The sequence below is a fragment of the Pinus tabuliformis genome, chromosome Q (genome assembly GCF_031772625.1).
Source record: "Pinus tabuliformis cultivar Carrire ecotype Pingquan chromosome Q, CPIR1, whole genome shotgun sequence".
Classification (NCBI taxonomy): domain Eukaryota; kingdom Viridiplantae; phylum Streptophyta; class Pinopsida; order Pinales; family Pinaceae; genus Pinus; species Pinus tabuliformis.
In genome coordinates, this window is record NC_142296.1 from 663,258,377 (window position 1) to 663,283,449 (window position 25,073).

Consider the following 25,073-nt stretch of genomic DNA (forward strand, 5'->3'; position numbering starts at 1 on the left):
GAGCATGCGCCTGTCCTTCTGAAGGGATGGACACCACTTTTCGACCTGGAAATAGAGCAGATAGGGGTCATCCCAATCTGGATTGGAATGTCGAGGCTCCCGCTACATTCCTGGTCTGAAGACATCTTTCACTGCATCGGAAACTCCCTAGGCATGTATATGGAGTATGACATGTCTTACCTATCTACAAGCAAGATGGCCTATACCAGGATTCTGGTGCATATGGATACCAGAGGGGGTTTACAAGAACACATCACCATACAATGGAGGACATACTCTCAGAAACAGTTGTTGGATTATGAAAGAGCACCTTACAGATGTCAAATATGCCACATGGTTGGCCACGTATTCAGGGACTGCCCCCTGAACAACAAGGTGGGTCAAAGGTTAACCGAAAAAGAACCAGGCACGTCAAACCCTTAGGATTAGTCGCAGTCTACAATGGATGTTGAAGATCAGCCACAACAAGTAACTGTAGAAGTAGGCAAGGCACTCGAGAAAGAGGTAAAGAAGAAGCGTGGGAAAGCTCCACTTTGGCCACCCTCTCCACCTCTGACGAGAGCTCGGGCGGCTATAGGGGACGCATTTTCCACAGGTATGATAATTCGTTCTAACTCCTTTGTTTTTATTGCATCTGAATCTCCAAGTAATTCTTTAATTCACACTGAAAGCTAGAGCCTCTGCTTATTCCTTGGATGCATCCCTCTGTTCTACATAAGGTCATGTCTCCCATCATCCCCCTAGCTCCATCGAGAAGCCCTCTAATAATCAACATTGCCCTATCATGACACCTCCTCCTGTTTACACTACCTCCGAGCCATCCATCCCTGAGGCCCCTTTACACCCTTCTTCTGACCATCCTATAAGAACTGAACCTCGATACCCCCTTCGCTTGAGATTATGCTCACAAGGCCTCGATACTATAGGATTTGGTATCAACTCATCCCCCTCATTACCTAAACCATCTCGGGGAACCCCTCCTCACTTTCCAAATCCAAGCACCATGCAGGGGAGGAGATTGCCATGGGTAAACAAAAAACCATAGACTGGGTTCTTAGAGCAGAGCAAACCCTAGATCTCCCCCCTCCATGAAGATGCTCTCCTTTAATTACTGAGGGTTGGCTAGCCCTGGGAAAAAACTAGCCATGAGACGACTAATTGCCTTGGAAGCTGTAGATATCCTTTTTCTCCAAGAAACGCTAGGTCCTGCTAGCACCATCATTCCCTTACTCAAATCATGGTTACCAGGATATTATTTTTATTCGCTAGATGCCACATGTAGATCTGGAGGGGTAGCCCTAGGTATCTACAACCATTCTATTAAACTGAATAGTATCTGAGGGGGACATGGGTACCTGGGTGCTGATATATTCTCATCCACCCTTGAAGTTGACTACAGAATCATCAATGATTATGACGCTTGTCATGATAGGGCCGAATACTAGAGGAAATTGCTTAATTCAACAATCCTCCAGCAAGACAACATAATCCTGGGAGGGGATTTGAATTTCTCTATAGGGTATGTGGAATCATGGGGCCAACAATAATAGGTGGATATGCTATCAGCATTCTTTGAGAATCTTTTGGAGGACCACAACCTTATAGACATCACCTTTGCGAAAATTCAGCCCACATGGAGGAATAATAGAATTGGAGAGGCAAGCCTTGCCAAAAGGCTTGACAGATTCCTAATCAAAGAGCCTTTGGTCAATAGAGGCACCTGTATCATACAATGGGTTGGATCTAGGGGTCTATCTAATCACAGACCTATCTATCTAGAATTGCAGGATGCCATTGATAAGCCAAAGGCTCCCTTCAAATTTAACTCCACATGGCTAAGGGACATTGATTACATGAGGATGGTGGCTGACTTTTGGAAGGCTCACCCACCAGGTACTGATGGGAACATTGTGCAAGACTTTGTCCATAATCTGAAGGAGTTGAAAGCCCTTTCCAAAGCCTGGGCTCATAAGAAAAGGGAACTGGAAGACCAAATGCTTAGATCAACAGAGGAGGAAATCTACACCTTCGAGGAGGATACCCGAGGAATAATTACTTCCCAAGAACAAAAAGATAAAATTACCTTACTAATGCACAGAAGGACACAAATCCTAAAGGATAGAGAAGAGACTTGGAGGCTACAGATTTGGGCAATTTGGCTCAAGGAAGGGGATGACAATACCAAATTCTACCATAAATATGCCAATGGGAGGAAGGCGATCAATACAATATGAGAGCTAAAAAATGAGCATGGACAAGCTATTCAATCCTTTCATAAGCCGGCAGCTCAAGCAAACTCACATTTTAAAGATATTTACAAGGCTCCTCCTATCGCTACTCTGGTTGAAGTGATGCGTATTGCCTAGATTTTCCCCAGATTCGTAGTCCAGGAGGAAGACCAGGAACTCACAAGAGAAGTCACTCTAGATGAGCTTATAGGAACCTTAAAATGGCTCAAGAAGGATAAGAGCCCAGGGTCGGATGGCTTGACAATGGAATTTTACATCACCTTCTTTGATATCATAGGGGCAGATCTGTTAAGGATCATAGAAGATTGTCGAATACGCGGGAGGATGTTAGAAGGCCTTAACCCCACATTCATAGCTCTCATCCCTAAAGTTGACAAACCCTCCACTTTCGATGATTTTAGGCCAATATATTTATGTAACTGTATCTACAAAATCATCACAAAGATTATCGTCAACTGCCTAAGGCCAATCCTGTCCACACACATCTACCCAGAGAAATTTTCCTTCCTACAAAACAGATAGATTCATGAGGTGGTAGGCACTGCTCAGGAACTCCTTCACACTCTTCACCTCAAAAAACTAAAAGGTATGATATTGAAGATAGACCTATCAAAAGAATTTGACAGAGTTAGTTGGCTCTACATCCAAATTTTGTTAACTCATTTGGGATTCCCCTACACCTTCATTAAGTGGATCATGTGCTGTATAACTAATGTCTCTTATGGTGTACTAATCAATGGTTCAGCATCCCCCTTTTTTCATGTAGAATGAGGGCTCAAGCAGGGATGCCCTCTATCCCCTCTCCTATTTCCACTCATAATGGAGGGTCTTAGTAGAATCATTGGAGAAGACCACAGGCAAGGACGGATTATTGGAATTAATATCACTAACTCCTACATTCTGACACACCTGCTTTTTTTTGATGACGTACTTATTTTCCTCAATGGAGGCATCAACGATCTTACATCTCTGCACAATGCAATTGGTATATTCCAAAAAGCCACGGGAATTGTGTTGAACGAAGCAAAATCCACTATTACAGCCACAGGATGCTCTCAACATGAAATTCAATATGCGCTCAGGAGATTCTCCTTTACTCTCTTGCCTCTAGAAGAAGGGCTGAGGCACTTTGGTTATGGACTAAAACCACATGGATATAAAATAGCCGATTGGACTTGGCTTATCACCAAGGTAGAAAAAATCCTTAACATATGGTACCACAAATACTTCAAGAGCAGGCAGGTTGGTCTTGCTGAAGGCTATTATGAAAGCAACGCCCGTCTATTGGATGACGTTGGCTTGGATCCTTAGAGGAATATTGGCCATACTACAAAACATTTGTTGTCATTTCTTATGGAAGGGGAAATAACCTGGGAGAATTTTTGCATGGGCCAGATGGGAAACTCTTGCCCTGCCCAAACGATGGGGAGACTGGGGGATTAAGAGATTGGATATCTTCTCCAAAGCATTAGCAGCAAAGTTATGATGGCAATTTCTCAATAATCACAACCTATGGATGAAGGTAGTTGTCTCTAAATATATAACCCCTTCCAATCCTTTAGATTGGATTAGACAAGCACAAAGGATTACTTGAAACATATCCATAATTTGGAAGGTTGTAATAAATGCTATGGGTCATATTCAAAATGGACTGACATGGAGAATTTGATCTGGATCACTGGTGCACATAGGGGAAGACCACTGGGTTGGCTATGGTAATGCTCATAGGCTACCCACGGAATTGAAAACACATCTTGTTAATCAAGGTATCACACATATCTCCCATATTGCTGACAATGCCCATTCCACCTTGACTCAATAGGCCTGGAAATCAGGGACCTTTCTAAATATCCATTTGCACTAGCATCAGGACCGGCACAACTACCTAACTGCATTAACAAAGGTCCACATCAGAATCACAGAAGGGGATGATGAACTTATATGGGCATTTTCTAAACATGACTCATATGCAACCAAGATAGTATATCTGGTATTGATGGAACCCTATAAGCCCCAAGCCACTAAGCCTTGGTGGAACCTTATGTTGAAGCTAAAAGCGGAACCTTGAATGAGGCTGCTAATGTGGTCTATCCTGAACAACAAAATCCCAACTGGTGCAAACTTGATGAAGCGATCTTATTTAGGACCATTTTGGTGACACCTTTGCAAGAATTGTAGTGAAGACAATGACCACCTCTTTCTGGATTGTCCTACCACCCAAGAGTTATGGAACAACCTACTCACATCACTTCCCATATCATGTTGATGGCACAACGTTAATATAAAAGACGCATGGAACAACTAGTGGAAGGCTGCCACTGGAAAGGAGAGGAATTTACCACTACCCATATGTTGGGCCATCTAGATAGCCAGGAAGTGTATTATTTTTCAATAGAGGGCTCCACACTAGACCTCTATATTGTCTAAAACTTTAGTCGACTATCACTCTATTCCAGAAGAGACCACTCTATAGCATCACATGAACATCACATCGGAAACCATAAATACCTCCATGCCATGGGCTTATTTCGATGGATCAGCACAAGAGATAGGTTGTGCGTGGGGGGCCATATTAGACATATCAGAAACCCATTCCTTCAGAATACAAATGGGTCTAGGAAGAGGAACAAATAACTACGTTGAGCTCTTAACTGCCAAATACCTCATTCATTTTTCCCTGAACAAACATTGCATGAACCTTCAACTCTTTGATGATTCAAAATTAGTATGCAACTGGATAAACAAAAAATCCAATTGAAATGCTTACTCATTGAGGCATATCTTGGATGATATTCACAGGCTCATCGCGACTTTTGACTCTTTTGTTTGCCATCACATTTAAAGGGAGTGCAACTTAGCTGTCGATCACCTATCCAAGGAAGCAACGCACAGGGATGATGGTACTTGGTTGATATATGAGGAGAAGTATGGTGTTACCTTTCAGCACTATCATAGACCGTATATATATCCATAAGCATAACTGAAGGCTCAACTTGAGTGAGGAAGTCTATTTGGTTTATATGTAAATATTTATGTTTTCTCCTACATGTTATTATAGAACTAAGTTAAACTACACTCTCTCTGCATAGAGACCATAATGTTTTTTCTTTTCTTTTTGATCAGTCTGCTCCCTGCGTGGAGCATTATATCACCATTTTAAACTTTTTTGGATAGGCAATGCCTTACACTCTGCATATGCTTAGCATCTACAAAATGTAATTTTCTCTTATTAATGAAAATTACGACTTTTTCCATGGGAAAAAAAAACTCACATATGGAATCATATTAATTAGTGCTGCTATATAAATTAAATGGTTGGTAAATAAATAACTAACTTGAGATGAATATCAACCCTTCGTTTGTGCATACTACTATTAATATTTTGACATATTTCATAGAGGTTAAATATCTACCACACACCTAATAATTACTAATAATTAATTTAAAATTATGGAATGTGTATTCTCAAATAGACATGCTTATAAACATAAATATATTACTATAATAACCTTAAACTTTGTTCTTGAAAATCCATTTTAATTTAAAAAAAATGATTTCTCAAATTATAGAAAATTATTCTTTAGAAAATAAATTTATATAAAACTATCTTCAATTTCTTTCTTTCTTCCTAGATATGCACTTTATGGTACAATTCTAGATCCATCTTAAATCTTGATATACCAAGCCCCAAGAGGGATCAAATATCTCCAGGTGCAAACCTATTTTGGATTGAAAAGTTATATGATGTTTAGTGGATCTAGATTTAAGATAGATCTAGGGTGGTATTATATAAATTTTTCATCTATATATATAAAAGTATTCTCATTTTTCATTTTATTAAAACCTTGATTTAATCTCTATGGAATTTCATTGGAATATTTTTAGTTGTAGTGAGGCTATAGGGTTTAGATATATCTCAAAAGTATAATTTTTTCTTCTAGATTTAACTAAAAAAATGTTGTAAATGAGTTATGATTTTTGGGCATGTGTTCTTGATAATCCATGGTGTTGGTCCATGGTATTGTAACAAAAATAGTTACAAGTTAATAATATCTATGGTAAAATGAAGGTGAATATCGATGGTTAAGAATATCATTATATTGTAAGTATTAAATTTTTATGTGCTTATTAGTTATCTTTAAATATAGCTACACTAACCTAGATCAATCTTAACCCCGGATCTATCGAGCACCAAAAGGGATTAAATCTCTCGAAGTGAAGACCTCTTTTTTTGAGTGGAAAATTTAGGGAAAGGTTTGCACCTTGAGAGATTTGATCCCTCTTAACGGTTGATAGATCCAGGGCTAAGATGGATTTAGACTGGTTTCAGTCGTGCATGGTCATACCAAATTTGTTGAACACCTAATTATTTTGATCATTTCAAATATGCTAAATATGTTTAAGATTAATTGGGCAAATTAATTTTAAATTTTTTGAGATTCCTTAGTTTGTTGAGATGAGAGAGACTATTAGTAACTTGAATGATGAAAAATGATGAAATAAAAAATTTGAATGCAAAGTGACAATGTAACAATGTTGAATGATATAAAATGTGAATAATAAGAATGTAGTCAATAAAAAACAATCTTCATTATGAGAAATCTCAAACTATTTTATTCTATTATTCTTATTGTCACAGCTATTAATTTTTCCATCTTTTCTTATCAATCATATGAAAAGGGCAGTTGAAGAACGAGTTTTTGACACTGGTCTTCTAAAAAAGTTTTGGAAACGTGTTTTTTGAAGGCATTTGATACAAGTTTTGAAAGGAGTTTCTCACACAATTTTTGGAACGAGTTTCCCACATAATTTTCTGAACACTGCAGGTCTGCAAAACCCATGTAGGTTGAACAACCATGGCAGCTTACACGACCCAAGTGGGTTGCATGACTTGGGTGGGCTGCATGACCTAGGAAACCTACACGACCTAGGTGACCTGCATGGCCCGGGCAGACTGAATGAGTTGCGTGAGTTGCAAGGCAAAAGCTGCATGACAAGTTTGAGATTCAAGTGAACAATGCGGAGGATTGTATGATGCGGGTAGAAAGTCAGGTAGGCCTACACGACAAGATGCTCAGTTCTGGTGCATGAGGAAGTTTGTTGCACGGTTGTAAAAATATTTGTACTTGTAAAATGTTATGTGAAGAGATTTTATAATTGATTGGGAAGACTTGACTGAGAATTGCCCCTCCCTTCATGAAAGTGGGTACACATATGTTTATCATTGTTTGATGATGTTGCACATGTTATGAAGTAAATTTAATTGAACTTGAATGAATGTATTTTCGCTGCATAACTAACTAAGAAAAGACTGGAAGAAAAATTAACTAAGTTTTGGATAGGTGTAGTCTAAAATTCCAAGTAATGGAAAACAAAATGGCTAGTCAGTGCCACACCATGCCCACAAGTGGAATTTGAGTCGCCACTAATGTGGGATTGTGGGAGATGGTACTAGAACAAGGTTATGTGTGTGATTCCCTTGGCATGCTTATGTCCAAACCAAATATGACCTATGTGTTGAACCCGAGTCACATGGGTTTAGCACATGGTCATTTTGATAAGTGGATAAATCTAACTGTCTTAAAACCTTTTTCCCTAAAATTTTAGGAAAAATATTATTCTAATTAATTGATGGGAAACTTGACCATATAAATTATCATTCAACTAATGTAATTCACATACAAAACCATATTAATTAGTGTTTCCATATAAATTAAATAGTTGATCAATACAGGAATAACTTGAGGTAAATGTTAACCCTTAATTTGTGCATACTACTATGAATAGTTTGACATATTCCATGGGGGTTAACTATCTACCATACACCTAATAAATACTAATAATTAAATTAAAATTATGGAAAGTCTATTCCAAAATAGACATGTCTATCAACATAAATATATTATTATAATGACTTTAAACTTGTTCCTGCAAATCCATTTGAATTTTTAAAAAAATTTGTTTTTCATGGAGATGCACTTTACGGTACCATTCTAGATCCATCTTAAACCTCGATATGCCAAGCCCCAAGAGGGATCAAATCTCTTGAGGTGAAAACTTGTTTTGGAGTGAGAAGAGCTTTTACACTTGGTAGATCTAGATTTAAGATAGATCTAGACATGTATTTATAAATTTCACATCTCTATATATAAAAGTATTATAGTTTTTCATTTTACTAAAACCTTGATAAATCTTTATGGAATTTCAATGGAATATTTTTAGTTGTAGTGAGGGTATATGGTTCGGATATATCTCAAAAATATAACTTTTTCTTTTATATTTAATTTAAAAATGTTTTAAAAATAAGTTAAAAGAAAATATTTATAAAATATTTTGGTTGTGAAATGAATTATGGTTTTTGGGCATGTGGTCTTGATAATCCATGGTGTTGGTCCATGGTATTGTAACAAAGCCTAGTTACATGTTAATAATATCCATGGTAAAATGAGGGTGAATATGAATGTTTAGTAATCTCATTATATTGTAAGAATTAAGTTTTTATGTACTTATTAGTTAAATTTAAATATAGCTACACTAGCCTAGATCCATCTTAACCCCAGATCTATCAAGCACTAAGAGAGATTAAACCTCTCAAAGTGCAAACCTCTTTTTGAGTGGAAAACTTAAGGAAAGGTTTGCACCTCAAGAGATTTGATCCCTCTCAATGTTTCATAGATCCGATGCTAAGATGGATCTAGGATGGTTTCAGTCATGCGTGGTGATACCGAATTTGTTGAACATATAATTATTTTGGTCATTTTTGAATAAGCTAAATATGTATAAGATTAATTTGGTCAATTTAATTTTAAATTTGTTGAGTTACCTCAGTTTGTTGAGATAAGAGAGACACTTAGTAACTTGAATGATGAAAAATTATGAAATAATAATTTTGAATGCAAAGTCACAATGTAACAATTTTGAATGATAAAAAATGTGAATAATAAGAATGTAGTCCATTACAAGCAATCTTCATTATGAGAAATCTCAAACTATTTTCTTCTAATGTTCTAATTGATACACTTATTAAATTTTCCATCTTTTCTTATCGATCTTATGAAAAGGGCAGTTGAAATCATAGACAATTCAAATATTTAGCTCAAGCTACTATAGTAAGCATCATACTTTGTCTCTCTTTCTCTCCAATTTTAATAGTAGCTTTCTCCAAAGTCAATCATTATGACTTATGGAGTGTTAAACCCAAATAATTTTCGATGGTAGTTGTTTTATATTACCTCGTTTGAATGAAAAGTGATTAACAATCTTGAATGATGCAAAATGGGAACAATAAGAAAGAAGGAAATTACAAATAGTTTATACTTTTAGGAAGCAAGCATTTCACGTAAGTATGTTGGAAATAATACTAAGAGGGGGGGGGGGGGGGTGAATTAGTATTATCAAGTCAAATATTTTCTTTTCCAATTCGAGATGATATACGCTACTTCTCTTAATAAAAATCGCGTATATACGCAACTATAGATAAAGAAACCCGTGCATACAAAGCAGACTTATAATTTGATTTATCTTTCAGATGTCAGTTATTAATCTGTGATTCAGAAGCAAATAACCAGTAACCAGAAACAGTAAAGCAGAGCAGAAAGATAATTGCACACAAGAACAAAAGATATAAGGTGGAAACCCAATGTGGGTGAAAACCACCTGCTGCAATTCGTCTCTATCTTTTCTTTAATTAGAAACTTCTTTTTACAAATGTACTGGTGCAGTCCTTTTACCAGTACGCAAGCTGCAACCTGCAGAGAGCTACAACTCTCTCTCGTTTTCCAGCTTCTTCTGGAAGGGAGATACAACCCCCTTAGCTCTTGCACTAGCCAAGATACTAGTACGTAGGTGCTGGCCTACAGAAGGCTACAACCTTCTCTTTCTTTCAAGGACCACGTTTCATAAATTTTCAGACTGGATCCACAAATAACATCAATCAACCATCAAGAATTTTTGCATCAACCAATCACCTTTTCACCAAAACTAAATCAACATAAACACCTTTCTGACGACTGTACCTAGATCACAGTAACAGTACCACACACCAAAATTGAACCCAGAACACTGCAGCAATAAACAGAAGCAGCAAAAACACAAATCAAAATGTATATGCTACTTTAATGGCCTGAAACCTACGTGCATACGCTTCTGTGTATGGAACAACCTGCGTATACGTTGTTTTCCTTCACTGAACTTGCGTATATATGCGCCTTAGCTGAACTGAACCTACGTACAGATCTACAAACATAATTCACCCTTTCAAGTATTCAGGCACTGATTAACCCAGATTATCAGATTTATAGATCACGCATGTGCCAGATATAACAGATCAAAATCATGCAATGAAATTATCATTGAAGCCAAGAGATTATGACCCATCAATAGAACTTATCCTTCTTTTTGCTAAGGTTCCTCCTTCATTCAGATCCAGATCTGCTCCACAATGCTAATCACCAATATTTTAGATCTCGTACATTATCAGATATTCAATAATAATTCAGATGATGCCTTGTTACATGATCTCCTTCCTCTTTTATAGTTTTAGGCCTTCCACAATACCACGGTCCAAAACCATAATAAACCAATACCAAGGGCCCAAAACCTGGGGTCAACACTTCTAACGAGATACCTTGGTCCAAAACCATAGGTTCAAATTCCAAGGACTAACAACCATGGACCAAAAATAAGTTTCCCACCATGTATGCGCTTTTCTGTGCATAAAAATGCGTGTATACGCATACGCAACTTCTGAACGTATAACCCGCATTTATACGCGTCTTCGGCAAGGTGAACCTGCGTATACAAGATTTCCTTCATTCTGAGCACCTGAACTGAGGTCTGACACCAAAGTTAGTTGCCATCAAGGACAACACCTGTACCATAGGGCCACACTTGTGCCAAAATGCCAACAATCTCCCCCTTTGGACTTGATGGCAACCCCACGATCCTTAAAGTCATTCTCCCCCTTTGTCATCAAGGGCAAAGGGTTGTGCTCCCCCTGAGTACATGCTGAAATCTCTGCTCTGCTGTGCTGAACATGCTCCCCCTGACTGTAGGCAAGATCTGGAAAAGGATGTTCTTCAAGAAAAACCATATACATCATAAAAGACCTTCCTATCACCAAAAGACTCAATACATACAACCATCACCCAACCAAGTGGGGATCATCCAAGTGGGGATACATCAGAATTTTACATATGACAACCAATCACATCAATCATCCCAGGCATAGTGGGGAAACCAAAATAGGCTGTTACATGACCTTGATAAAATAATATACATGACATAGAGACGAAATATCAAGACTTATGCAAATGACCAATAACTACTATCAGCAACTTCTGAGAATTACTGTATATATCAGCAACCATGTTCTCCTTCTGATCTCCTTTCTGCAACTGATCCACCTGAACCAAAAATAGCTTGAGTACTAGAACTAAGAGATTCTAAGCTAATGCCAACAATGCATTATTAGAAGATTATCTGCTCCCCCTGAACCCGTGCCTGATGGTCTCTGACAGACCCATATCAGACTCTCTTCAACCAGAGTCTGTCCTTGCTGATTTTCTCCAGATACGTGACTGCACCTGCATAAATCGGCATATGTACACAGATTCCCCTCATCCAACTCGCGTACACCAACTTTTCTTTGATACAAACAAGCTTCAACAGTAGGATGAAGCATCAACTACTCCCAGATTCTGTCTGAGATATTCAAAAGTTTCCCTGGGCAGTGGTTTGGTGAGGATATCGGAAATTTGTTCCTTAGAAGGAACATACTCCAACTTGACTTTTTGCTCAAGCACTTGTTCCCGAAGAAAGTGATATTTGATAGGTATGTGCTTGGTCTTTGAATGCATGACAGGATTCTTTGAAATGCTTATTGCACTTGTATTATCACATAAGATAGAGACAGGTGGAGTACATGTGATTTGAAAAGCTTGCAAGGTTTGCATCATCCAAAGAAGTTGAGTGCAACAAGATGCAGCAGCCACATATTCTGCTTCAGCTGTAGATAAAGCAATCGAACTCTGTTTTTTGCTGAACCAAGATACTAATCTGGAACCCATAAAGAATGCACCACCACTTGTGCTCTTCATATCATCCATGCTTCCGGCCCAATCTGCATCTGTGTAAGCATGAAGTGTGAGATCTGTATCTCTAGGGTACCATAAGCCATAGTTTTGAGTTCCTTGAAGGTACTTGAATATTCTCTTGACTGCCTAAAGATGAGTTTCCTTTGGATTTGCCTAAAATCTTCCAACTATTCCCACTGCATGCATGATGTCTAGTCGGGTACCTGTCAAATAAAGAAGACTTCCAATCATAGATCTATAGGTTGGTTGATGCACTGCTGCCGATTCATCATTTGCACTAAGGCTGCATCCTGTAACCATGGGGTTACATACTGGTTTTGAATCTTCCATGCCATACTTCTTCAGAATCTGCTTGAGGTATTTGGTTTGAGACAAGAAGATACTGCCTTCATTTTATTGGATTTGCAATCCAAGAAAGTATGTCAGTTCTCCAAGCAAGGACATTTCGAATTCTTTCTGCATCACCAAGGCAAAGCTTTGACTCATAGCTTCTTCATTGCTTCCAAAGATAATATCATCTACATACACAACAAGTATTAGCAATTTTTTATTTTCAATTTTTATATAGAGATTGCTATCTGCTGATCCTTTTGAAAAACCTTGTTGATGAAGATATTTATCCAAACGATAGTACCAAGCCCTTGGAGCTTATTTAAGCCCATAGAGAGCCTTTTTAAGTCTGCATACAAGATTTGGATCATTCCCAAGGATAATGCCATCTGGTTGCTCTATGTACACTTCTTCTTCTAAGTCTCCATTCAGAAAGGCTGATTTTACGTCCATTTGAAATACTTTGAACTTCTGAAAGCTAGAGAGAGCAAGGAACATTCTGATGGCCTCAAGTCTAGCAATGGGAGCAAAAGTTTCTTCAAAGTCTATTCCTTCCTGTTGAGCATACCCTTTGCAAACAAGTCTGGCCTTGTTTCTAATCACTTCCCCATTTTCATTCAACTTATTTTTGAAGATCCATTTTGTTCCTATGACATTTTTGTCTTTTGGTCTAGGAACCAACTCCCAAGTGTTATTCTTTTCGATCTGCTCAAGCTCTTCATCCATTGCCTTAACCCAACACTCATCTTTGCATGCTTCTTTTACATTTTGCGGTTTAGTGGAAGAGAGCAATGCCAAATAGCTTGAAGCTTCTGTTATTGTTCTTCTTGTTTGTATACCTACTTCTTTCTGCCCCAAAATTTGAGATTCTGGATGATTCTTCTGAACGTACCTGGATGGAGTCTTTTCTTCTATCCTTATCTGTTCCTCTGGTGCCTCTTGGGGTTCTTCTTCATCATCTGTCTGATTTAGAGAGTAGTCTTCATCCTCATTGATATTTTCATGATTCACTTCCCTAGGGATGTATCCTTTTTCATCAACCACTACATCAATGCTGTCAACAATTCTTCCAAGCCTTTTATTGTAACACTTATATGCTTTGCTATAGGGAGAATAACCAAGGAGAATGCCTTCATCTGCTCTAGGTTCAAGTTTGCCAAGCTGCTCATCAGTATTCTTAATATAGCATTTGCTCCCAAAAATTTTGAAATGCTTTACTGAAGGAGTTTCACCATACCAGAGCTCATGAGGAGTTTGAGTGCTGTTCACTCGGACATTTGTTTTGTTGAGAATAACAACCGCTGCGTATGCAGCTTCACCCCAGAAGGTTGCGGGAGTTCCAGACTCATCAAGCATAGCACGAGCCATTTGTTGGACTGTTCTATTCATCCTTTCCGCCACTCCATTTTGCTGAGGAGTCCTAGCTGTAGAGAATTCCCTTCTTATTCCATGTTCTTCACAGAAATCAAAAAATTCATTTGAGGTAAATTCCCCACCTCTGTCGGACCTAAGGCACTTAATTTTGTAATCTGATTCATTTTCAGCCAAGGCTTTCTTATTCCATGTTCTTCACAGAAATCAAAAAATTCATTTTGAGGTAAATTCCCCACCTCTGTCGGACCTAAGGCACTTAATTTTGTAATCTGATTCATTTTCAGCCAAGGCTTTAAAAGATTTGAATTTTTCGAATGCTTCGTCTTTGTGCTTCATAAGTCCTAACCAAACAAACCTGGAGAAGTCGTCAATGAATAGTATAAGGTATTTTTCTCCTCGAGGTGACCTTGTCCTAAATGGACCACATACATCTATATGGACTAGCTCAAGAGGCCTGCTAGCTGATCCTTCCTTCTCAGGAAAGTTAGTTCTGGTTTGCTTACCAAACTGACATGATTTGCATATGGTGTTGTCTGGAATTCTGATATCTGGAAGACCACGAACTGCCTGGTATTTGCATGCTTTCCTTATTTGTGAAAAGCTTAGATGCCCCAACCTCTGGTGCCATAACCAGTGTTCATCATCCTTGCTTAAATAGCATTGTTGTTGTCCTTCTTCAAATATGTATAGATTATTTGGAGTTCTTCTGCCTTTGATCACTGTTTCTCCTGTATCAAGATCACGAAAACTACATCCATTTGATCGAAATATTACCTCGGTTCCTTGATCGCACATCTGACTAACACTTAGTAGATTATGCTTCAAGCCATAAACATACAAAACATTTCCAGCTTTGACCTGTTCTTTCAACTGAGCAGTGCCTTTTCCCACATCTTTCTGGTTGTGGTTCCTTCATTCTCCATGTTCTGGCACTTGAGGTATGTTCCTTCTGAGTTGTCTTCCAAAACCTGCTCCTACATTCAGAATCTTCATGACCAAAGTTATTACAAATAGAACATTCAACTTCATTTTCAAGGGCCGAAAAGTTGTTGTAAGTCCTTTTCGTGATTCCATTCATATTCCTTTGTTTTTGAGCTTCTCTAGTCATGATTGTCTTATAGGCAACACATTGAGCTGCTTTGTGACCAAAATTATGGCAAGAGAAACATTGGCCATTGAAGAAACTCCTGCGATTATCAAATCTATCATCCAATCGATTGTAGTTTCTACTGACATCCATTCTTGAGGCAAATTGGGAAGATTTTACCTGTGGCTGATTGTAGCTTCTGTTTGTCCTTAAGGTAGCTTGTCCCCGATTTTCTTGATAGTCTTTATTTTTTCTTGAGGTAAACTGTCCCTTATTTACGTGATGATTTCTTTTAGGCCTTTGCTCGCTCTTCTTTGCTGCATCAAGATAACTTTTGGAGGTAGAAGCTTGAGATGTTTCTCCATTATATCCCAGACCTGTCTTGATTAGTGGAGAACGCTGCACATTGATAATCTCATCCAGAGTTTCAGATCCTTTAACAAATTTAAGATTAATAGCTTTTGTTTTCTCAATCTCCTTTCTAGGACAAACAATTTCACATTCCAATTTTTCAATATGTTTTTCCCTTTCAGCCAGTTGATATTGTAGAGACTCAATAATTGCACTTTTCTCTTCTAAGCAGATTTTGAGATTAGTCATCTCTTCAAAAAAACCTTCTACATCTATAAAATCCATGTAGTCATCATCTTCAAAAGCCATTAAAAGTTTATATTTATTACCTCGTTCATCTTCGTCACTATTTGAAAGTCCATCACTATCTTCATGAGTGTAATAGCTTTTCTTATTTGCATTCTGTTTCTTGTTCCATCTAACAGGTTCCTTCCCTTTGTCAATCTTATCCTTGTGAGGACATTTGGTAGCATAGTGACCGACTCTTCCACAAGCAAAGCATTTGAAAGGTAACTTACCTTGGAACCGTCCAGTACCCCGTTGAAGATTTCTGACAAAATTTGATTCTTCTTCTTCTTCTGACACGCGTCTTGACTCATAGTACTCGCCTTTTCCTGAAGCCTTGAAGGCAACTTCTCTCCTGTCTGATGGTCCTCCTTTCCTCATTTCATACGCAGTTAGAATACCGTGCAGCTGTGACATTTTAAGGCTTTGTAGATTCTCCTTTTCTTCTATTGCAGAAACTTTAGATTCAAACCTAGGGGACAAAGATCTTAGAACTTTTTCAACCACAACAGCCTCTTTTATTTCTTCACCCAAATTTTTCATACAATTAACAATCTCATCTACACGAAGAAAATAGTTAGCCACACTTCCATCATTATACATCTTGAGATTTTCATACTGAATCCTGAGGGTTTGAAGTTTTGCTCGTTTTACCTGATCATCTCCTTCATAGCTTAGGAAAATCTTGTCCCATATTTCTTTTGCTGATTTTAACTGCATAACTTTCACGAATTTTGATTGAGATAGACATCCCAATAGAGTATTGACCGCCTTTGCATTTGTTTCATATTTCTTCTTCTCAGCCGGATCTGTAGGAGTTGCTGCTGGAAAAGTATATCCTGTATCTATGATATCCCAGACTTCTGTACCCAACGATTGAAGATAGGCAGTAACTCTTACCTTCCAATATACGAAGTTTGCCCCATCAAAAACTAGTGGCCTGATTGATGCTTCCCTCTTGTAGTTTCTCATGATGAAGGATCTTCCTTCAAGCGATCAAGCTTCTTCAGAAGGACCTGCTCTGATACCAATTGTTGGAAATAATACTGAGGGGGGGGGGTGAATCAGTATTATCAAGTCAAATATTTTCTTTTCCAATTCTAGATGATATACATTACTTCTCTTAATAAAAATCACGTATATACGCAACTATAGATAAAGAAACCCGCGTATACAAAGCAGACTTATAATTTGATTTATCTTTCAGATGTCAGTTATTAATCTATGATTCAGAAGCAAATAACCAGTAACCAGAAACAGTAAAGCAGAGCAGAAAGACAATCGCACACAAGAACACCAGATATAAGGTGGAAACCAATGTGGGTGAAAACGAACTGCTGCAATTCGTCTCTATCTTTTCTTTAATTAGAAACTTCTTTTTACAAATGTACTGGTGTAGTCCTTTTACCAGTACGCAGGCTGCAACCTGCAGAGAGCTACAACTCTCTCTCATTTTCCAGCTTCTCCTGGAAGGGAGCTACAACCCCCTTAGCTCTTGCACTAGCCAAGATACTAGTACGTAGGTGTTGGCCTACAGAAGGCTACAACCTTCTCTTTCTTTCAAGGACCACGTTTCATAAATTTTCAGACTGGATCCACAAATAACATCAATCAACCATCAAGAATTTCTGCATCAACCAATCACCTTTTCACCAAAACTAAATCAACATAAACACCTTTTTGACGACTGTACCCAGATCACAGTAACAGTACCACACACCAAAATTGAACCCAGAACATTGTAGCAATAAACAGAAGCAGCAAAAACACAACTCAAAATGTATACGCTACTTTAATGGCCTGAAACCTGCGTGCATACGCTTCTGCGTATGGAACAACCTGCGTATACGTTGTTTTCCTTCACTGAACCTGCGTATATACGTGCCTTAGCTGAACTGAACCTGTGTACAGATCTACAAACATAATTCACTCTTTCAAGTATTCAGGCACTGAATAACCTAGATTATCAGATTTATAGATCACGCATGTGCCAGATATAATAGATCAAAATCATGCAAAGATATTATCATTCAAGCCAAAAGATTATGACCCACCAATAGAACTTATCCTTCTTTTCGCTAAGGTTCCTCCTTCATTCAGATCCAGATCTGCTCCACAATGCTAATCACCAATATTTCAGATCTCGTACATTATTAGATATTCAATAATAATTCAGATGATGCCTTGTCACATGATCTCCTTCCTCTTTTATAGTTTTAGGCCTTACACAATACCACGGTCCAAAACCATAATAAACCAATACCAAGGGCCCAAAACCTGGGGTCAACACTTTTAACGAGATACCTTGGTCCAAAACCATAGGTTCAAATTCCAAGGACTAACAACCATGGACCAAAAATAAGTTTCCCACCATGTACACGCTTTTCTGTGCATAAAAGTGCGTGTATACGCATACGCGACTTCTGAACGTATAACCTGCGTGTATACGCGTCTTTGGCAAGGTGAACCTGCATATACAAGATTTCCTTCATTCTGAGCGCCTGAACTGAGGTCTGACACCAAAGTGAGTTGCCATCAAGGACAACCTCTGTACCATAGGGCCACACCTGTGCCAAAATGCCAACAAAGTAGGCATTTTATTTAGGATGAAAATTATAGTATTGTATCTATGGTTGAATTACTATGAAATAGAATTCAATGTGCGGCATCAATCTTACACTAAAATCAATGCACATTATTAATCTAATTACTTTGAAATTAATGTACATCATACATCTAGTTGCATCAAATCAGAAATCAACAGCTACACTGAAATCAATGCATCTAGTGCAAGATATAAAATAGCATTGTAAATTGATATATACACTGAAACCAATGCATCTAGTGAAAGCAATCAAATAGGAGTATAAACCAACATCTACTCTGAAATCAATGCATCTAGTGCAAGCTATCAAATAGGATTAGAAATTGACATCTACACTAAAATCAATGCATCTAGTGCAAGAAATCAAATAAGATTAGAAATCAACAACTACAATAATCATTACATCTATTTTGGTGAGAATCCAAAATATTCATGAATTTCTAGATCTAACTTCTATGTCTATATTTGTTTATTTATGTTTATTTCTTCTTCCCTCTCTTTGAGCCTTCCATCTCTATGTATATATCCTTCCCTCTCTCCTTCTATCTCCCCCCCTCCCTCTCTCCCCCATATATCTCTCTCCACCTCTCCCTTCCTCTCTTTATCTCTTTCTTCTCCCCTCTCTCCCTCTACCATCTATATCTATACCTCCCTCCATATCTCCTTATTTGTCTCTTTATCTCAACCCTACAAAAACATGTCATGCTCTCACTCTCTCTCCATATATATCTCTCTTCCTCCCTGCCTCTCTCTGTCTCTCTCATCTTCCCTCTCACCCCCTATATCTATATCTCTGTCTCCCTTTATCTCTCCTTCTTTATCTCTATATCATCCCTCAAACATACACTATCTCTCTCCACATATATCTATTTATTTATCTATATATCCATCTATCTATATCTCCCTCTTCCTCTCCCTCTCTCTGTTCCCCTTCTCCCTCTCTCCATATCTATCTCTCAACCTCCCTCCCTCTTTTTGTGTCTGTCTTCCTCCCTCTCTACCCCTTCATCTATATCTCTATCTCCCATTGTCTCTCCTTCTTTGTCTCTCTATCTCACCCCCTAACATACTCTCTCTCTCTCTCTCTCTCTCTCTCTCTCTCTCTCTCTCTTCAACTTATCTCTCCATATCTATCTCTCTTCCTCCCTCCCTCTCTTTGCCTCCCTCTTCCTGCCTCTCTCCCCCCTCCATCTATATCTATATCTCCCCTTGTCACTCCTCCTTTCTTTCTCCTTCCAAACCCAAAAACATACACACACTATCTCAATATTTATATATCCCTCTCTCCCTCCCTCTTCCTCTCCCTCTATGTCTTCCCATTCTCTCTCTCTCTCTCTTCCCCTTCTCTCCTTCTCTATCTCCTATCTCTCTCTCTTCCCCTTCTCTCCCTCTCTCCTATCGCCCTATCCACCTTTCTCTCTCTATTTATTTCTTCTTCCCTCCCTCTCTCCTATCGCCCTATCCACCTTTCTCTCTCTATTTATTTCTTCTTCCCTCCCTCTCTCACCCCCTCCAATTCCATCTCTCTCTCTCTCCTCCCTCACAAGTCATCTCTCTCAAGTCCTCTCTCTCTTCATTCCTCTCTCTCCCTTTCCCTCCCACCTCCCTCTATCTCTCCCCCCATCATACTCTCTCTATCTCCACCCTTCCACCCTGCCACTATCTCCCTCCCTCTACCCCTTCTCTCCCCCCTCCATATCTTTGTCTTCATTTCTCTCTCTTCCCCTTCTTTTCCTATCTCTATCTTGTCATTTTTTCTCTCTTCCATCATCCCCTCTCTTCCTCATTTCATATTCATCTCTCCCTCATCACTCCCTCTATCTCTTCACCTCTATCCCTCAATGTATTTGTTCTTCCCTCCCCCTCTTTCCCCCTCCAAATCCATCTCTCTCTCCTTCCCTCCCTTCCCCTTTCCTTCTCTCCCCACCTCCTCTCTCTCTTCCTTCATCTCTCTCCCTTTCTCCCTCCCTCTTAAATCCAAACCCAATGTATTGTATTTAAGAAAGTGTCTAAATTAAAAAAACATAATTGGTTGTAAGATATTAAACCTATATTTTGGATAAATCATGGTAAAAAAAAATAAAAAATTAATAAGAAACTTAAAAGAATTAGACACTGTCTTTTCTATATCATTATTAGTCACTTTTCTTTCTCTCTTGGCTTGGATCCTTGGTTAAGATGCATCTACCACGGTTATTTATAATATTATTTATATTGTATAAATTTCACATATGTATATATAAATATATTCTAATTTTTACGTCGTAAGGTGTTCTCCTCTTAAAATAACTCTCCTCTAAGATTATGTGCACATTTATGTGCCCTTGATTTAGATGTTAGATGATTAAAACAGTTTGAACCATCGGATTCACTTGACTGATATTAAATTATTTAACTCGTGACGTAGGAAGAAGGTAGGAGGTATCTTTGTCATCATTTCCCCCCAAATTACCATCAAATGGCTTTGGCCACACTTATGGCCTAGTATGGCGCTTGAGTTTTCAAGGGAAAAAAGAGTGCAACGGATAACCCATTGAATCGACCATGGTTTTCTATGAATTGTTACATGTATAGCAACAAATTTAATTGCAACAACATCAAACACCGACAACAGCTTTAATACACCATATGGGTCAGAACCCTCTAGGTCCCATAGCTCAACCCATGAAGCTTAATGGCAATGGCCTTTTAAAGCCGGCTAAGCTTTATTGAGGTGTGAGGCAGTGCCAATGGGGTAAATGGGTTGGAGAGATCAAGTTACCCAAAAATAGAACCAAGTTATTGTTGGGAAATTTCGATACTACAGAGGAGGCAACCATGGCTTATGATAAGGATGATTACACGCTAATGGGTTACTATGCCAGGCTCAATTTTCTTGACCTTAAACACCATTTGGAAGAAAATTCCTTCACCCCCTGGACTGGTAATTCCTTGTTGCCATCGTCTGTTGATGCCAAGCTACAAGAAATTTGACAAAGCTTGAAACAACCTTTGGAAAGCATGTTTAAGACTAAAGAATCAGAATAAATTTCATGTGCATACGAGAATTCATGCTCTCTTGGGTCAGTGTGGGATGAAGATGTGAAGAATAATGATCTTGTTTGTCAAGTCTAGAATTTGGGGTTTTTCAATGCAAGCATGCAAGATGTGATTGATGACTCTACATCCAGCTCATCTTCTCCTTCCAATAGAGATCCGATGTTGGATGGTTTGGATGCCTAGAAGAGCTTAAAAATGCCAGAGGCTTCTCTAGTATTTGGAAATTTTGAAGTCTTGTGTTCTTCATGATCATTTTTCCACAACTTACCATCAAATGGCTTCGACCACTCTGATGGTCTGGTATGGTGCCTGAGTTTTCAAGGGCAGAACCATTACAGTGGAGAATACATTGAATAGGCCATGGTTTTGTATGAAATGTTACATGTATAGTAGATTCAACAAATACAACAACAGCTTCAATGGCAAAAACATCAAACAACAACAACTTCAATTGCAACAACATCAAATAGTAACAACTTCAATTGCAACAACATTAAACAATAGCTACGAAATCAATACACCATATGGGTCGGAAGCCTTTGGGTCCCAGAGCTCAGCCCATGAAGCTTCATGGAAGCGGCCTGTCAAACCGGCTAAGCTTTATGGAGGCATGAGGTACTGCCACTGGGGTAAATGAGGTGCATAGATCAGGCTACCTAGAAACAGAACCAGGTTATGGTTGGGAACTTTTGATACTACAGAGGAGGAGGGCATGTCTTATGAAAAGGCTTCTTACATGCTAAGGTGTGACTATGCCAGGCTCAATTTTACTCACCTTAAACGCCATTTGGAAGCGAATTCCTTCACCCCATAAACTGGTAATTTTGGGCTGCCATTTGTCTATTGATGAAAGTTTCTACTTCCTTCTTGCCCAGTTTCAAGCTTCTTTCTATTTGAATTTTGAGCATGTGGTTTTTTGTATAGTTGGTTTTAATGTCCATTTTCTACCAAGATTCCTTTACAGGGTTCCACAAATTTCTGTGAGAAATGAGATTTTTTTCACATATTGACTACTTTGGATATTTATGTAATGGAATAATTATGCAAAGGCAGAAAAATGGACCTTCAACTGTAGGATTGTTGAAGTCTCATTGTGCTTGGTAGCCTCCATTATGTATCATTCATAGACCACATTGTTTGAATTCACTGGAAATATGGGATTTATATTTTTAATCTCTTGTTTTTTGTTTTTTTTTTCTTCACAGTTTCATTTGCAGGTTATTTTTTTATTACTTTACGTGTGTTATGTTATCCTATAATTTAGAATTAAGTTTTTTTTTATTTATTACAATATTATCTAACCATGCTTGTGTATTCAAGTAGTTTGCAACCTCTTGCTATCAAATTGGATTTTACTCACTGATCCAAAAGAAACCAAACAAAAAATGTGTTGATTGATTATATTTCATTTACTCTAGCAAAAACCAACCTCGACAACGTCTCCATCCTACACACATGCTTAGGAACCACTCCATATATCATCATTATCCTTTGTTGGCCTACAAAATACATCAAATGAATTTATATCTACACCAAAATATATCATAGAAAAACTATATAGTTGTTAAAAGAATAGTCACATAAATTATTTTGGCCATACTTTACCGAATGATGGATCAATTCAAATTCTTGGACTTTCCTATGTGGGTTTCCATTTTATATTTTATAACCATTTTTATTTTATTTTATGAGTTAGGTGGTATCCGTAATAATATTTTCTTACTCCTTACTTGTTTCATGCTAGTTAAGATGCAGTTTGGTTTGCCATATTGATGGCCTTTTCTACTTCTTAGTTCATTTTTCATATTAGTTTGGGACCTTAAGTGCAAAAACTCCTAGTTCTGAGTATGCTCTTCCCCTTTCACCCTGTGTGATTTGGGGGAATAAAAAAGGATTTGGGAACCATTTTTCTCCTCATTTAGGATCATAGAAGAATCAATATGTTTAATTAGGGGAAAGCAAGTATTTTGTTATAAGCATATTTTTCCTTTGGTGTAAGGGAAAATTTCATATAGTTTAATTAGTTTCAAATTGTAAGGATTACAAGTTATCCACATTAAAAAAATTATTAACATATGTGATTAACACTTGTCACCTTGAACATGATCCAACCTACACACAAGTGCTTCTCTTAGATCCTCGTTAAAAAATATGTTCTTTGAATTGCACTCATTGTTGTTGCTACAGATTGTGTAAGGCAGTTTATCATTACTTGTCAAAAATCAATTTCCTATAGTGGTATACACAACTTTGCCCACGTTTTAAGTGCAGATACATTGTAATGTATAGGAGGAATTAGAATGTCTATGATTTTGGGAATCTCAAGCTCACGAGAGTTTCTACTTCCTTCTTGCGCAGTTTCAATCTTATTTCTATTTGAATTTTCAACATGTGGTTTTATGTTTGGTCATTTTTAATGTCCATTTGCTGCCAATATTCCTCAAGTTATAAGGTTCCACAAATTTCTATGAGAAATGAGATTTTTTCCGCATATTGATTACTTTGGATATTTATGTAAAGGAATTATATGCAGGCTTCTTGCAATATAAATGTAAAAGGGTGGTTTCATGATTTTTGTAATTCTATCTAGCAGGTTTAATTCAATCTTTATATAGGACTCAAGAATTTTCTTCCAAGCATTGATGAAATGGAGCTTAGCACTGGAATTATTGAAGCAGCTATTTTCGAGACAAAGGAGAGGGAAAAGATTAGTGGAAATCCAGATGTTTGAGCCACTACACTATGTTATAATCCAAAGCTTGACAAGTTAGAAGGTTGTAAAAAGGGAAGATCATTCTACATTGATCTATTGATGAACCAAACTGGCCTTGCTACATTCCTGGTATTCTAGGGGAATAATTTGGAAGAAAAGACACAACTAGACACCATCTATATCACAAAGAATGGCATGTACAACATTTGTTTTATGTTATGTGATCTGCAATTGAAAGGTACTATTATAAATGGAAACATTATGTGGAAGAATCCAACAAGCTATTTTCTAGAGGAATTTGAATCTCAATGATTTTGTGAATCTCAAACTTATGAAAGTTTCTACTTCCTTCTTGCCTAGTTTGGAGCTTCTTTCTATTGTAATTTTGAGCATGTGGTTTTTGGTCTAGTCAGTTTTAATATCCATTTGATGCCAAGATTCCTCAACTTACAGGGTTCCACAAATTTATGTGAGAAATGAATTTTTTTGTGCATATTGATTACTTTGGATATTTAAACAATGGAATTATTATGCAAAGAGCAGAAAACTAGACCTTCCACTGCAATAGTTTTGAAAGTTCATTATGTTTGGCATCCGCCTTTATGTATCTTTCGTAGACCATTTTATCTCAATTCACTAGAAATAGAGTATTTATATTTTCAATCTCTTTCTTTTGTTCATTTTCATTTGCAAGTTATTTTTTATTAGTTTATGTGTGTTATGTTCGCCTGGAATTTGGAATTAAGTTTTATTTGTTTATTACAATATTCTCTAACCATGCTTGTGTATTTATTGAATTTAGGTTTTTGTGACCCATATCAAGTTTATTAAGAAGGTTTTCGATGATAATCACATCAAAATTCATCTATCGACGCATTTCCAACCGACAAGTGTGGTTCATCGTCAGGATGATGAACCACACTTGTTGGTTCGAAACACATCGAAC

The 25,073-nt window shown here is 37.7% G+C and overlaps 2 pseudogenes; both read left to right on the top strand.

Annotated features, from left to right (window-relative positions):
* Positions 1 to 441: 441 nt before the first annotated feature.
* Positions 442 to 21,489, top strand: LOC149221281 (uncharacterized; annotated as a pseudogene).
* Positions 21,490 to 21,609: 120 nt separating this feature from the next.
* On the top strand, positions 21,610 to 22,261 carry LOC149221282 (uncharacterized; annotated as a pseudogene).
* The last annotated feature ends 2,812 nt before the right edge of the window (positions 22,262 to 25,073 follow it).